Genomic DNA, 15783 nt, shown 5'->3' with positions numbered 1-15783 from the left:
CAGGAACTCGTCAACGATCCACTGTCTAGGGCTTTACCTTGTGCATGGTAAATGTGGAGGAAGGCTTGGCTTTAACCTCTTTGACATGGGGAAGAGCAGAAGAATAACCTCAGGGATCCACATCTGCATGTGTGGGCGTGTCTTGTCCTGTCACGGGTTCACACTGTGACTCTATATGACCCTTGGGCGTGAGGTCAGACTTCCTTGGGTGAGGCAAGCAGGGATGCTTCAGTGAGCTTAAGGAAGCCTTGTCAGAGACGTTTACAGGATGACATAGTGTGTTCTCGCTGGTAATTAACTGTTGAGTCAATCGCTAACTTTTGACATCTCTGTTAGGATGCTAAGGAGCTAGTCTCCATCCTTTAAGTGGTATCAAGACAGTGTAAGCCCAGAGGTAATTCTGGTGCCATGCTACAACCACTGAGAGAGCAGCTCTGTACCTGGAAATCATATCACAACAAAGAAGCAGAGCAACACGCATGGAACATTTTCCTGAGGAGGCAAGTTAGACAGGCAATGATGAGATGACCGAGCATGCAGAGCTGTGGGGCTAATTTTCTTGCTTGTTTTGGGATGATGTCTCTGTTCTTCTATGGCCAGCTGAGGAAAGGGGTGTAATTTTCCTATTGTCTCCGCACTCAGGGTGAGTGTGGGGCTGACATTTTAATACATCATTGTACAAATAGGAAAAGCATCCGTCTGAAATTCCACTCTTTTCTTTCCCTCTGGAGATGGTCCTCATACTGTAAGCCTCGTGAATGTGGCTGAGCTGACCAAAGCAAAGCAAACAGCGGAGAGCGCTGTAGTCAGTAGTTGTACGATCAATGAGATGAGTCACAATCTGAATGTGAGCAACACCATTAGTGTTGACTCTCTGCATTGCTGCTGAATACAGCCTGGCTCCAACTTGATTTTGGATGTTAGCAATAAATGATATAATAATATTTTAAAACAGGGATGTTATCAGCCATTCTAGGACCAAGCCCTAAGAAGTATTTTTCTAAGTTAAAAAGCTCAGGGTGAAACAATAAATAAGTAAACATTTGACAAAGTAGATATTCACTTAAATTTGAAATAAGATTTTTATGAGTCTGGCGTGACATAAGTGCTCGAGGAGAGAGAAGGAACGTAGTCAAATATTTACAGTGCAATGTCATAAGACATATCAGAGAATTTCATGCAAAGTGATATGGGCACAGAGTTGCTCATAACTTGAAAATAAATCATTTTGGTACAAAAATAAAGCTCAGGGAAAGAAAATTATATAGAGCCATCTGTTTCACTTCAATTTTCTTGAATAAAATGTGATATATATATATATATATCATATGAATATATACATGCATGCATACACAGCCTGTGATATATGCATACATACATGCACTAGAGTTAGGCTTAAAATGTCAAGAAATGTGCATGACCATTGTAGAACGTCACTACACTTCTGCCCTGTCTGCTGAGCGGCATTTGATCCAGCAAGCCTCTACAACTATTGTAAAATACACAGTCAACAGAAACATGAGTCCTTCGACTCCTCCTCTTCTCATGGTAGTTCTTATTTTACATTTTGCTTCATCCTAGCAGAGAAAATGTATGGTTCAAAAATGCAAACCATGAAAAATTGCCTGCTTTAAATACAAGAAAATATGGTGCTCAAAGGATACTGTATGTGTCCTTATGCTGGCAACTCATGTTCTCTATTTCACCTGAAAGGGGTCTCAGCCAAGAGCGGGACTGACCTCTGCTCCCTGCTCCCTTGTGCATGCATCACAAGGTGGTGTCTGCTAAGTGACAAAAGGGAAGCTACCTTTACTTACTGTGACCTTGACTCTCCTGTAGTTTCTAGATCCTTTGTTTCTGGCAGAGAGTCCCAAGCTAAGTGTGCTGATTGCCACACCCAGGGAGAAGGTGCTGGAAGAACCAAAATAACTTTTCTGGGAACAAATCACAGCCATCTAAATTACTCCTTTGACAGAGTAATGGATCTTGCAGATGAAACGGAGCAGAAGGTGTCATTTATCTCCACTTCGCAAGACTTGTCAGCTTGCCTTGGTCTTTTCTGAAGAACACATTCATAAATAATTTGGAAAATTATAAGTTAGACCTTAAAACCTTTGAGGTTGACTGCCACACCCGGGAATGGGACTCCAAAAGTAAAAATTAGTTATGTGCATTGCGCAGAGTAGGGAAAAGAACCACAAGTTAGTTTATCAAGGAAATAGCAAGGCTTAGCCTGGTGCTATCTACTACTGATGGGAGCCACTCATGACTTGATGATTCAGTTTCACCTAAGTCGGTAAATACACATGCCTCAGAAGAAACCAGTCTCATTTCAGCTTGTTCAGCCCCTGAAACTCGGGAGAATAAATTTGTATTGTTTAGGCTGCTGGGTCTATGGTGTGTTATAGTGGACTGGAGAGGTTTATAGGATCCCCAATTCAAGAAGGAGGTTTGGTGTGCCCATGGTGTACAAGTAGCACCCATCTGGCCAGGAATGAACAAGTCACCTGTGAAAGTGAACCACAGGGCAGACAGGAGCATGGGAGGGTAGTGATCACAGACGCTCCATCCAGGACTGGCAGTGCTGGATACAGGGGAATGACAGCTGATAGGAGAGCACAGCAGGTCCTAAAGGAAAGAAATGTCAGCCCAAGGGAAATCACATGGGCCACGAGTGACAGTGGGAAAGGTGTCCTTCAGCCCGCTTTCAGCTGACTTCCAAATGTGACTCTAGTCCTTATTTAATTTCTCCTGCCTTGCTCCTTGTGTTAAGACACTCGTGCCCAACCACATATCCAGAGTAGACCAGGTCTTATGCCATTCAGAAGCTGAGAAAAATGTATTCCTCTAAATGACAGAAGCAGAAGCTTCCAAATTGGAAACTACACCTCCCTTTGAAAGAGATCATTAACTAGTATGAGAACACTTTCATGGGACATTTTACTTCTGGAAATATGAGAATATTCACACACGTTTTATCTTTCAGGAGGCCTGGTACACAATGAAATAAGCCAAATGTACTTTGTTTATGATTAAATATAAAGTAAACTTATGTTCCCCCTTTTTTAAAAAAATGGCATATATTCATTGGACATAGTAATAGGTTTTTATGAGAAAATTTCAAGGGTAACATACTGTGACCACATTCACCTCCTTCCTCCTTCTCTCCTCTCCTGATTATTTTCCAATACTGAAAATTAAGCACATATATAAAGTTTCATTTTATTACTGAATATCTATCTACATGTGTGTACTGGGCATGCATACCACGGCCCATGTGTGAAGTTTAGAGGGCAGCTTTCATGAATCCATTTTCTGCTTGCACTACTTTAGGGAAGAGTTTGCCATACTTGAGGCGGCATGACCCACATTGCAGGCAGTCCTACCCAGGTGAGTGTTTCAGATGAGTGTTCCAGGTGATGAGTGTTCCAGGTGATGAGTATCCCAGGTGAGTGTTCCAGATGATGAGTGTCCCAGATGATGAGTGTCCCAGGTGAGTGTTCCAGATGATAAGTGTTCCAGGTGATGAGTGTTCCAGTTGATGAGTGTTCCAGGTGATGAGTGTTCCAGGTGATGAATGTTCCAGGTGAGTGTTCCAGGTAAGTGCTCCAGGTAAGTGTTCCAGATGATGGAGTGTTGCAGGTGAGTGTTCCAGGTGAGTGTTTTGTCTCTGCCTCCTCTCTTACCACCGAGCACTGAGATCACAGGTGCAAGCTGTTGAATCTGGTTTTTGAGTTACAGGGATCAAGCTCAGGTCATCAGATGTGTGTCACAAGTGCCTTTGCCTGTTGAGCCATCTCAGTTGAGCCAACCCAGAGGTTGCTCTTTCAAAATTCAAAATCATAATTCTAACACTTTCTGTAAGAAGATCTGAATACAGAGGATTGAATTTGTACTTAAAAATTACTATTTTTAAATTACTATGGTAGAGGAATGTTGTGTGTGTGTGTGTGTGTTTGTTTTGATTCTTGCTTTCATCTGTATAAGAATTCACTGCCAGAGGTGAAGACATGACTCAAGCAACAAAGACCAGCAGAGCACTGAACTTCACCTTGAGCTGGGGGAATGGCTGGGTGTAACACAGACTTAGTTAGATTTCAGCGTATCTCTGCTACATTCATGGTTGCTTAGTGGTAGGTAAGGTTAGACATGGTGGCTTCTGGTCTTCCCTGAAACATGACAAAGGAAATGGCAAGGTCCAGGTAGATATGAACTCACGAGATCTTTCTCTTGGGATAAAGGAGGACCCAATAGCACACAAAAGACCTAAACAAAATGCCTGTGAGACATGGGAAGGGATTGGAGATGAGGCTAGACCAAGGTATCTCCAGTGAGCATTGCTGCTGGAACCCCCAAACACTCAGAGGTCAGAAGCACCCGTGACTCACTTTCCAAAGGCATTCTTTACATTGTACCATGAGACTGTCATTGTGACATAACAGTTTCACCTACAAGTTCAGATTCAAGAGCCACACAGTCAAGATACAGAACACATCGTGGAAGAATCTCATGATGCTTTCAATATGTTTACCATTCCATGTTGAGCCATGTTAGCAGCTGCATGCGGCACACAGGCCACAGGTTGGGCAGACCTGGAGCAAAGCAAAGCAAGGAACAAGGAGTCTATCTGTGAGGCTACAGGGACGGAGTTTTCTAAGCCAGGGGCTAAGTGAGACTCTGCTCCCAGAGGGCAGCCATATTTATTTTGCACTTAGCTCCAGGCTGGTTCATTCCTCCAAATTTGGGACAAAATTTTGGGGAAAATACCAGAAACTTGGAGAATGTGATGTTTGGAGGTCATCCAGCTAAGGACCCAGCTCACTTTACAATCAACTTCTAAGATTTGATTATTTGCTGTTATGTGAGATCAACTTTCCAGCCATCAACTGAAGTCTTCCCATGTGGAAAAGGGAGGGTAAAACAAATTAATTCGGAAAAAAGAGGATAAAAAGAGAAATATTTCAGAAAGTTTTTAAAACCAATATTAAAAAGTCCTCAGAGAAGAAAATATATATTGTGGTCATGAAACAAGAATTGCCTGCTATAAAAATGAGGAACACTCTATTAGGCATTAAAATTTTAATATCACAAATTGAAACTATCAGGAGGAGTGTGAGAAAATATAGGAGAAGTTAAAGAGCTGTCCCAGGAACTATGACAAAAAGAAGTCAGGAAATGTAGAACTCAAGAGAAAACATAATTACATCACAAGGTTCAAGGGAAGATCTGCTAGCACGGGGTAAAAAATAACTAGCAGGAATTATGTTAAAAAAGAACAAAAGAAATATATAGCACAAAGAGTCATTCCAAAATCAATAAAGAAAATAATCCCTGAAATTAAGTACATGGGTCAAGTTGTCCACAAACTGCCCACAAAGCAAAACTACTGACAAGAAACAACTTGGCACATCATCATCTGAGATTTCAGTGAGGGAAATTCTCCTGGCTACTGACAATGACAACGTCATTTACCTTCTATACGGAGCTAGAGAGTGCCACCCAAAGATGGGTGCTCCTGTGGTTTTTAAGCTTTATAAATGATACCATATTCATAAAAACAACCTCTACAAATGTGATTGAGAATCTTTAAATGAGATGATTGCAGAGAACTATATGCGCCTCAAATGCCATTGCCAGTGTCCTTAGAAGAGACACACACACGGAGAGAAAGAAGATAATGGAAAGATGTGGGAGAGACTTGATACCCACGGGAGGCCTGCCCCTTTCTAACAGAAGAAGAAGAGGAATGGAAGGCGGGTAGGGGGGAGGAGAGGAGGGAGGGGAGACTGGTCAGGATGCAAAACAAATATTAAAGAAAGAAGGAAGTAGAGAAGGAGAGAGAAGGGAGGGGGAGGGAGGGAGGGAGGGAGGGAGGGAGGGAGGGAGGGAGGGAGAAGAAAGAAAGGCCCTTATATGAGATGAGGGCCCTTAAAATCATGAGAATATGATTTTCAACCTACAATTGTAAGTCAACTAAGTGATGTTAAGCCCCAAATCATAAAGCCTCTAATGTATTGATCTCCTATGGATGCTCTCCCAGAACATAATGGAGGCATCTAAGAGACATCCAGATTCTAGAAGTGGAGGAGCCAACACAGGAGAGCCATGTGGTTCTCATTGCGTGGGAGGGAATAAAGGCTTTGGAAGACAGCTGTGAAAAAGTCTTGATTCCTGCTGAGGCTAACCTGAGGCAGTTTTGCCAAGGAAACAGGAGGGACACACGGGTGACCCCGTGTGTCTGACCATTCTGTAATGACAGGTGACCCCGTGTGTCTGACCATTCTGTAATGACAGGTGACCCCGTGTGTCTGACCATTCTGTAATGCTGGTAGAATGGTCGTGGAGCCAGCAGTAACAGGTGAACAACTAACCACAGGAATAAAACAATGTTAAACTCTGCATTGAACAACTATGGTGCAGGAATGAAATGAATGGAAATTGACTAGTGGTGATTAATAAAAAAGCAAATATTGCCAAGTACTTTGGTAGTGTGTCTCTGCTGGGCAGACAGGAAGAGGTGCGCAGGACAAAAGCCCCATATTCCGTAGTGTGGAGCTACTGCACGGTATTTATCATGAAGAATAAATGTCAGCATGTGGCTGGTATTTAGAAATAGGGAAATAAATGCCAGAAAAGCATTTGACAGAGGGGGCTGTTGGGGAGTAAACATCACAAACATGGCTGGTGTTGTTAAGATCCAGGCAATATACTTAGATTTCAAAGACTATTACTCTTTAGGTACAACTTTGCTTTTAAAATATTAAGATCGAAAACATTCTTTCTTTTGGAATGGGCTGCACTGTGACCCTCCGTAGCCCACATCGTGACCCTCTGCAGTCCACACCATGACCCTCCTGCGATGCTCACAGTGTGACCCTCCGGCGAAGCCCACAGTGTGACCCTCCGGTGCAGCCCACACTGTGACTCTCTGCAGTCCATCTGCTTTTGTCCTAAATCACAGTCCAACAGAATGTGAATTCATGTGGAGAGAATCTCTAAAGAGGTGGCTAAATTAAAACAAGATCCATATGATCCATGTGTTTATCCAGGTGTGAAGTCTGGGACACAGGTTTGTACACAGGGAAACATGCAGCAAACCTGAGTGAAAGGTCTGAAAGAGACATTCTCTCTCAGCAGGATTCATTCCTGCAGAAGCTCTAGGCGGAAACTTGTGGTCTTAGAATATCCACCCCCCACAAAAACAACAACAACAACAACAAAAAAAAAAACCTGTTGAATTCACCCAGCCTGTGGCACTTTGTCATAGCAGCCCCGGGAAAACCATTTTGCAGTTACTGTGTGGTAATTGTCCTATTTGGGACAGAGATCTGGGATACCTTCTACTGATGAGTTAGACATCGATTGAGGGGAATTGCTGCTGTCAATCACCTGGGGGGAAGATAAATCCTGGGTCAGGAAATGAAAAGTCCTTGAAAAATATAAAGGAAAAGTCCGGGTTTGGGTTGAGCATGAGTGACAGCTTTGGGGCTCTTACTCAAGGCTTTAACACGTGGAACTTGCTGACAATGTTGTGAGCTGTCTGTCTTACCCACAAAGAATCAGGATGCAATGTGGTCTGGTAAAGATCCTCCTGAGGTCAGGGTTAGACAGAGGCATCCTTCTGGACATGCTTGGATGATCCTTAGTGTTGGGTGACACCCACGGAGCTCACAGCCTCCCCTGGGTTACACTTGGCACTCATCAGGGATTTCAGGAGGTGTGGCCAAGGAACAGTCAGATCAGAGCATCAGTGTCCCCAGGGCAGACAGCTGTGCCCACCTGACAGCAGATACTTCCTGCGCTGCAGAAACAGCACACTGTCTAACTCTGGAATCTGGTTGCTGTTCATTTGTAGCATAGACTGTCTTCCTGGGCTAATGGGATGCTTAAGAACCTAAAAATGTTGTTTTGTTTTTAATTCCTCCAAAGAAAAATACAAAATAAAGACCATTGGTCACTGTATTTGACTAAATACTTAACACTCACCCATCTGTACCCACACAGCCTCATTTCCAACCCAGACGAATCCAGAGCACACTTTGCTCTTGCGTGCTGGATTCCAACCCTGCTGTGGTACTTCCTCTTTGCCTAGCACCATCATTTCTCTTTTCTCCCCAATTATTCTCACTAGAAACCCTCATATCTCTCTTTTTTTATTTTGCTCTTGATCTCACATTCCCCTCTGTTTTCACCCTGTCCTCTGTTCCTCTTTGTATCAAACTTACTGGAAAGGATGGCTGCATTCACTCGCTCTCCTTTTCATCTGCTATTCTCTCCTGAAGCTACCTCAAACTGATTTTTGTCCCTATTGCAATACTAAAACAGCCCTTGCCAAGGCCAGGGCCAACAAGGACCTCTTCTTACTTGACCTTAACCTCTCAGCAGCATCAGCCATGGCTGGCCCCTCCCATCTTCTTACCTGGTTTCCAGGATACCACATTTGCCTCCTTTATCTTTCATCTCTAACCTCCCTTTCCCTGAGTTTTTTTTTTCTTGCTGAGTTTTTCTCTCTTTCACATTGCTGAATGCCCAAGTAGCCCCAGAGGCTTTCTATATTAACCTTACATTTATTCTTTAGGTGATCTCATTCTATTTCATGGGCTTTAAAAATAACTGTAAGCAGATGGCCCTTGGATTTAAATATGCAGCCTCTGTCAGTCCCTGGAAATATACATGGCTGAGCATCAGCCTGTTTAAGTTCCAGTTTCTTCCTCTTCCTCACAAACTCAATTTTCTCCTATCCTTTCTTTCTTTGGGGAACAGTGGCTCAACTGTCTAAGTCAATAGAACTGCCACAGTGACACTGTCTTACTGCTTTTTGCCTCAGGACAGTCTTTATTACATATCTCTTTTATTAGAGTTTTTACTATTTTTAAGCACTACTTCTTTCCTAGCAGGATTCAAAGCCAAAGATTATAGGAACGTAAAATTAAAAGAAAGAGCCACAAAAAGAAAAGGTTACTCTTATACAAGAAAAGGAAGAAATCAAGAATTGAAGAGGACCATCCAATTGACCTTGGTTCTCAGCTTACCAAGTCTTCCTAAACAAAAGATGGAGATGGTGGCTTAAACATCACTATGGAGACAAAGAGAGGCAAGAAGGAAGGGTTCTACTGCACAGCCCAGTCAGATCCCCGAGGAGGGAGTTGTAATATCTTTTCTCCAAGTACTTATAAGCTGATGGAGGATATCCTTCTGTATATATGTTTCACTTATTGGTTGATAAATAAAACACTCTTTGGCCAATAGAGTCAGGAAAATAGGTGGGACTAGGAGATGAGGAGAATTCTAGGAAAGGTAGGCAGGCATATCTATATAGATAGATAGATAGATAGAGAGAAGAGAGAGAGAGAGAGAGAGAGAGAGAGAGAGAGAGAGAGAGAGAGAGAGAGAGAGAGACTGCAGAGAGACACCATGTAGCATTGAAAGGAGTAACAGGTCTCCTTTCTGGTAAGCCAGGACCACATGGAAATACATAGATTTATAGAAATGGGTTAATAATTAAGACAGAGCGAGCCAATAAGAAGCCCTATCCATCAGCCAACAGTTTAATAATTTATGTAGCATCTCTGTGTGTTCATTTGGGGCTGAAGTGGGGGGGACCTGGCAAGACAGAAACCTCCAGTTATATAAGCCCAAGTAGGCAGCAGTCTGTTCTGAAGATGTCAAGGCATGCACTCCAGGGAGAGACAAGGAGGTCTAATTACCTCCCCAGGGTCCATATAGCTGAGATTTATAATGCCCAATTCCATCACCACCAGACTTTGGTTACACGGTGTACACTAAGCGCTAAACCTGACACCATAAGGGACTTAGCCAATGTGAATCAGTGGCCACAGGGGTTCACACCAAAGAAGCTGGTCACACATCTGTGGTCCTCTAGCACCGGTATTTTATTTTCATGCACAGTTCCCTTCAAGTTTTCTTTTGAAAGCACCACAAATAACAGGTTTTAGCCCATCAGGTGATATTTTGCTTCCTGAAGCATTTAAATTAATTTTCTATTACCAATGCAAATGTGTACTTTCCAATTTACCCACTGCACAATAAAACCCAATTTAAAGCAATTAATCTTCATTAATGGGTCCATCTGCAAGTTTATCACTTTATCCTTAAATACTTGAGACATGGTACCCATAGTCTATAGCTCACTTCTTATCAGCGTGGCTTCTTCTCTTCAAGGGGAAATGTAAGGTGTCCATGCTAGCAATTTCAGATCTTTACAGCAAAACCACACTGTTCTTACAGGAAAAGTTCTGATGAGAAGGCTTAATATTACAGCAATAAACATATTCAATGCAAAAACAGCCTGTACTCCTTGTTTATCTCTTGCTCTGTTCTATGTCTTTGCCCACAGCTGGATTGGCATAGCTGTGAGGAGGTCCTGGCCACTGACAGTAGCAGAAGCTTAGGCTTCCTTTTCCATTTATGCCACCCTCATTCCACAGAAGGGCACTGAGTGGGTAAGTAGACAAGTGTTCCTGTTGACACCAAGTATTAGATTTAGCATCAAATAGTCATTGTGTTGCCATTTATTACAGGCACCAATTGCATAGAGCTAGAACGTTTGTTTTTCACACGACCTCTTGGTGTTTTATCCCCAAGCACACTGAGATAATATGTTAGAAGATAAAAGCATGCTCTGACAAAAACAAACAAACAAACAATAACAAAAACAATAACAAAACCAGGCTGCTCCACAACAGCCTGCTAGTGTGCAGGTCTGGGCTTTGCAATTCATCACCTGTGTGTGTGTGTGTGTGTGTGTGTGTGTGTGTGTGTGTGTGTGACATAGAGACAGACAGGGAGAAAGACATATAGACAGAGTGGTCTTTAAAAGTTCTAGATTTTTACAAAATGTATAACATAATAATATTCATATTAAAGGAACTCCAAGGATTAAATTGTGCTAATATCTATAATTTTTAATACAAAGATTGGTAAATGGCAATGACTTGATGGATGTTAAAGTAAGAAAACAGAAACAGTGGGTACTTAGGAAATAATAGACATTTTTAGTAAAGCTTCTCCCTGGAGCCACAGGTGCAGTGCTGCTATGTGGCATCTGGGCTTAGAGACAAGCTTAGTACCTGCTGGCACCAGGGCACATTCAGGCAGCTTCTTTTCACCATCTCTCACTATCCTAGAGAAAAGCATAATAAGTACCCCTTCTGTGACAACACTGCCTCTAATGTCTGACAGCCAAGTGTATGTGTAATTCTTGACAAAAAGAAAGAAGTCAATAATATGTTGACATCATTGTAGCAAATGAATTTGCTTTCTAAAGCTCATGACATTGAATAAAGATCAACACATATGAATTCTCTGTTCGTGAAAGAAATAAGAAACAGTTAAACATTTCCACACATGTGATTTCAGTGAAATTTACATTTACCAGTCATTATCACTTTGGTGTAAGGCAAAATGATACTGTGCTTCTCACTGGAGGGACAGATGGAGCAGAGCTTAGGAGGCTGACAAGCTAGCTGACAGAAAGGAGTAAAATTTACGTTCCCACCAACCTAATGGCAAGCAATTATCTCTGAACTAGATAACAAATGCGCTTCTTTATCCTAAAACTTGACATACGTTATGGAAGTTTCCAGAAGGCATATTTTCTGTAAGGAAGCAGCTGCTTCTGTAGTTAGCACTTAGTGCAAGAGTTTAATTGGTGCTGACCCTTCCAGACGCTTCCGTTCTGAGATAGTAAGAGGACAGGAAGTTTACCTGACACTGTCTGTTACTTTCTGATCTATTTCTCTGTTTAAATATTGGCTTACAAGTGCAGTTTTACTTCGTATTCAATACCATTTACAGATTTGGACATTAGTAAAATATGAATTGCTCTCTATGCAATACATAGTCATACTATTTTATCAATATCACAAATACAACAAATAGAAGTGGAAACTTTGATGTTTACCTTGAACTAAAGATTCTTTGCATGACAAAGAACATTTTCCTGACATGCCTGGATATCATATTACCTACTGAAAATGGAAATTCCTTTTGCTATAGATCATCATAGGTGGCAACATACAGTTATTATATTAATGTAAAGTTTAATGGCATTTAAGTATCTCTATATTGTCTGTTTTGATAATTTTGTCTCATAAACATATTCTGTGAGATATAGTAACCAAACAAAAACCAGTATCCTGTATAAAATTGCATATATTGAAACAAAATGCAAGACCTATTTGAATTATTTTTACCACTACTTGCATAAAAACAGTTATTTGACAAAGAAGCAAAAGTAGAAATATGAAGTTAAATGGAAAGTATGTATATTCACAAATATCTTTGATGGGAATGTCAATATATTTATAATTCAAATAATTTATATTTGAAACAAGGAACTAGAGTAGAACATATTGCTGTCAGACCCTAACTGAGATATCAAATAAGAACAGTGAAAGTGTCTTTGACCATTTAAAATTAGTTATAAATGTAGCTCCGTTATGTAATAATCTTAATCTAGTAAAAACAGAGGAAGGAAAGACAAAATTTGGAGTGCTGTGTCATATTTCAGGGGTTTACTGGTGAGTTTTCCACTCAAAAAGAAAAGCATGAGAAGTAGCAGAATAGAAATCAAGAAAATCACTGGGATATCAGCATGGGACTGATCCAGACCCCAGGAACACGGATTTCATTGAGGAAACCTCGGAAATCTACAGGACCTCCTGTAGTAGTTCAGTACTTATCCCTAGCATAGGTATGGGCTTTGGGAGCCCATTCCACATAGAGGAATACTCCCTGAGCCAAGACACATGGGGGTGGGCCTAGGCCCTAATCCCAAAGGATATGATAGACTCTGATGACACACTATGGAAGGCCTCAACATCTAGGGGGAGCAGAAAGGATATGTGATAGGTAGGGTTTTAGTTGGGGGTGTTGTAGGGGAAGACAGGAGGGAGAAGGGAACTGGAATTATCACGTAAAACAATCTTGTTTCTAATTCAAATTAAAAAATCTGAAAAAAAAGAAATCAAGAAAATCGATGACCTACTATGCAGCCAATACACTAGTTACAATGATAATAAATTCATGAATAGATACAGAAAGGATGAAGAAAAATTTGGGATGTCTTGACTTTGTTTGACTTCATTTATTAATGAGAAGATTATGAAAAAGAAAAGAAGTGTATAATAGAGTACATATAATAGAGAATTTTGAACAGATACAAAGGTTTCAAGGATGCTGAATACCTTGACCTAAGGAATGAAGGAAGAGAGGCCACTCCTGACCTTGGAGCTAGATAGAAGATAGGAGGATACTTTCAGCTACCTATCCTATGCGTTTATTCTCAATAAACCAAGAGGGGTGTTTCCAGAATGAGTGAGGGGGGATGGGTTCTTAGAATGTAGATGCACTGAGTGAGGTGGGGATGGGCTCTTAGAATGTAGAGGAACTGAGTGAGGCTCATGTCTCTCAGAAAGCATCAGGCATGCAGTCAAAATCATGACTGAGTTTTTAGGATGACCAGGTGACTCAGTCTTGGGTAATGTTTTCTGTAACAGAGCTCAGAATTGTGGAGTCAGAGGTGAAACTACACATTTAAACTCAGACTAGGAAGAAAGTGATGGTGATAACCGTGACAATGACAATTACTATTTGTAGTGATAACCTTATAGCATGTCCATCCATCCAATTATGAACATATCCCCCTGTTACAAATGAGAAGGTGGAAACTTCATTTTTATTTGGTATTTTTATTTCTGTTGCTTTGCTTTTTGAAACATCATCTTACATTGTAACTCAGGCTGGCCTGGAACTTACGTTCTGGCCAGGTCTGGCCTTGAACTCACAGAACTCCTCCTACCCCTGACTGCAGAATCCTAGATCATAGTCATGAACCATCGCATGGAGCCTGAGATTTCTTTTTTATGAAGCTTTGTTGAGTCATAATTACATATAATAAAATAAACATAAATAAACCTATTACATAAATAGAGTTGAATTATACTTGATAAATATTTAATGTGGTCAACTATCACACCATCAGATTTAAAATATTTTTATCACTTTAAATATCCAGTCAAGCTTTTTTGAATACTCAGCCCTGTTCCAACTCCCTAAGGGAGCTTTATAAATTTTGCTTCTACAGAGGTCTCACAGAAACAGATTCACATAGTATGATGGTAAAGTTTTGGTTGTTTGTCGACTCTGTGGTATGCATTAGTATTTTGTATGCTTTTAAATGATAAATGACATTTAACTATGGATATGGATTTGAAATAGAAGGAAGTTTGAATTGTTCCGAGTTTAAGAATGTCATAGGACATCATGGCTGTGAATATGTACACAGTTCTTTGAGATGAGATACAGTCTCGCCCTCTGGTGCCAGTCCCTAGGAGTGGAATTGCAGAGATGTGCACAAAGGCTTTTCTTTTGCATTTTGAAAATTACAATTTTTCACTGTAGGTATGCTTTCATATGTCCTCATTAGAAATATACAATAGTTTCTCACTGTCCTGTACACCTTCTGTCTTCTATCCGCTTGATCTTAGCCATTTATGTGACATGTAATAGCATCTAGGCATGTTTAATTGGCATTATACTAGTGATTATTGTTCTGTACCTTATTATACATTTCTTAATAAGTTGTATGATTTCTTTGATGAAATGTCTAGTACTACCCACATGGCTTGATCATTTTTTAATTAGAATTTTTGTCTTTTTGATCAGATGTAAGATTTCTTTTTATATTCTCAGTACAAATATTTCTTTATATAGTTTGAAAATAATTTCTTCCAGTCTGTAACTTGCTGTTTCTTTTACTCGATAATGCAGTTTGAGGCACAAATGGTTTTTATGGTTGATTTTTATTGAGTTCTTTCATTGTGAATGTCTTTAATAATCGTCCTTAGAATTCTGTCTAGTTCAAGTTTACAATTCTTTCCTCTACCTTTTTACCCTCTAGATGCTTTCTATATTCATCACTCACATTTAGGTTTAGTTATATTTTGAGATTTTAAAAAGTCAGATATAAGATTTCAGTATCAGTTCATTTTTTTTCCTTCAGTGAGTAAAATTTGAGCTGTGTGACGGCATTTCATTGATGGAAAAGAACACTCCTCCACTCGTTTGCCTTGGTACACTTGTCATATGTCAATGACTGTACATAAAAAAACTTCATCTGAGATTATCCAGTTTCCTTTCATTGTATTGTATGCCTCTTCTTCTTCTTCTTCTTCTTCTTCTTCTTCTTCTTCTTCTTCTTCTTCTTCTTCTTCTTCTTCTCCTCCTCCTCCTCCTCCTCCTCCTCCTCCTCCTCCTCCTCCTCCTCCTTCTTCTTCTTCTTCTTCTTCTTCTTCTGTTTTTCGAGACAGGGTTTCTCTCTGTACCTTTGGAGCCTATCCTGGCACTCGCTCTGGAGACCAGGCTGGCTTTGAACTCACAGAGATCCACCTGCCTCTGCCTCCCGAGTGCTGGGATTAAAGGCATGCGCAACCAACACCCGGCATATGCCTCATCTTACATAAAGCCATAGCTCACATCTGCGGTGGAATGTTTGTCTTCTCTGCTTTTTCTTCTTATTTGAAAACTCAGCCATTAGGGTCGGAAGCTTTTGGTTTTCATGCTAAACCTTCAGGGTTACAATTGTCTCTCCAGCACTGAGTGGTTACTCTCTAATCTCTGTATTTTGTCTTAGTGTTTTTTTCTCTTGAAGGCCTTTGATTTTCCCGTACTTCCTTCTTTTATAAGTTTCTGTCAGAAGATTATTAGCATTTAATATTTTGCAGTTTCCAAGTTTTTTTTCTCCTGTTGTGGATCACTAAT

General features: G+C 40.6%; 1 protein-coding gene and 1 long non-coding RNA gene across 7 annotated transcripts in view; one reads left to right on the top strand and one right to left on the bottom strand.

Annotated features, from left to right (window-relative positions):
• Window positions 1–15783, bottom strand: part of Hs6st3 (heparan sulfate 6-O-sulfotransferase 3) — a 726575-nt gene that overhangs the window by 167129 nt on the left and 543663 nt on the right.
• LOC118238867 overlaps window positions 1–15783 on the top strand; it is a 69604-nt gene that overhangs the window by 9034 nt on the left and 44787 nt on the right. For 5 of the 6 annotated variants that reach the window (XR_004772220.1, XR_004772216.1, XR_004772219.1 and 2 more), the window contains exons 2-3: window positions 3334–3390; window positions 10358–10463. This is a non-coding gene — a long non-coding RNA (uncharacterized LOC118238867). The remainder of the gene's footprint in view (window positions 1–3333; window positions 3391–10357; window positions 10464–15783) is intronic. The other variant, XR_004772217.1, reaches the window with a different exon arrangement.

The sequence above is a fragment of the Cricetulus griseus genome (assembly GCF_003668045.3).
Source record: "Cricetulus griseus strain 17A/GY chromosome 1 unlocalized genomic scaffold, alternate assembly CriGri-PICRH-1.0 chr1_1, whole genome shotgun sequence".
In the NCBI taxonomy this organism is placed as follows: Eukaryota; Metazoa; Chordata; class Mammalia; order Rodentia; family Cricetidae; genus Cricetulus; species Cricetulus griseus.
This window is presented reverse-complemented; position numbering and strand designations above follow the sequence as displayed.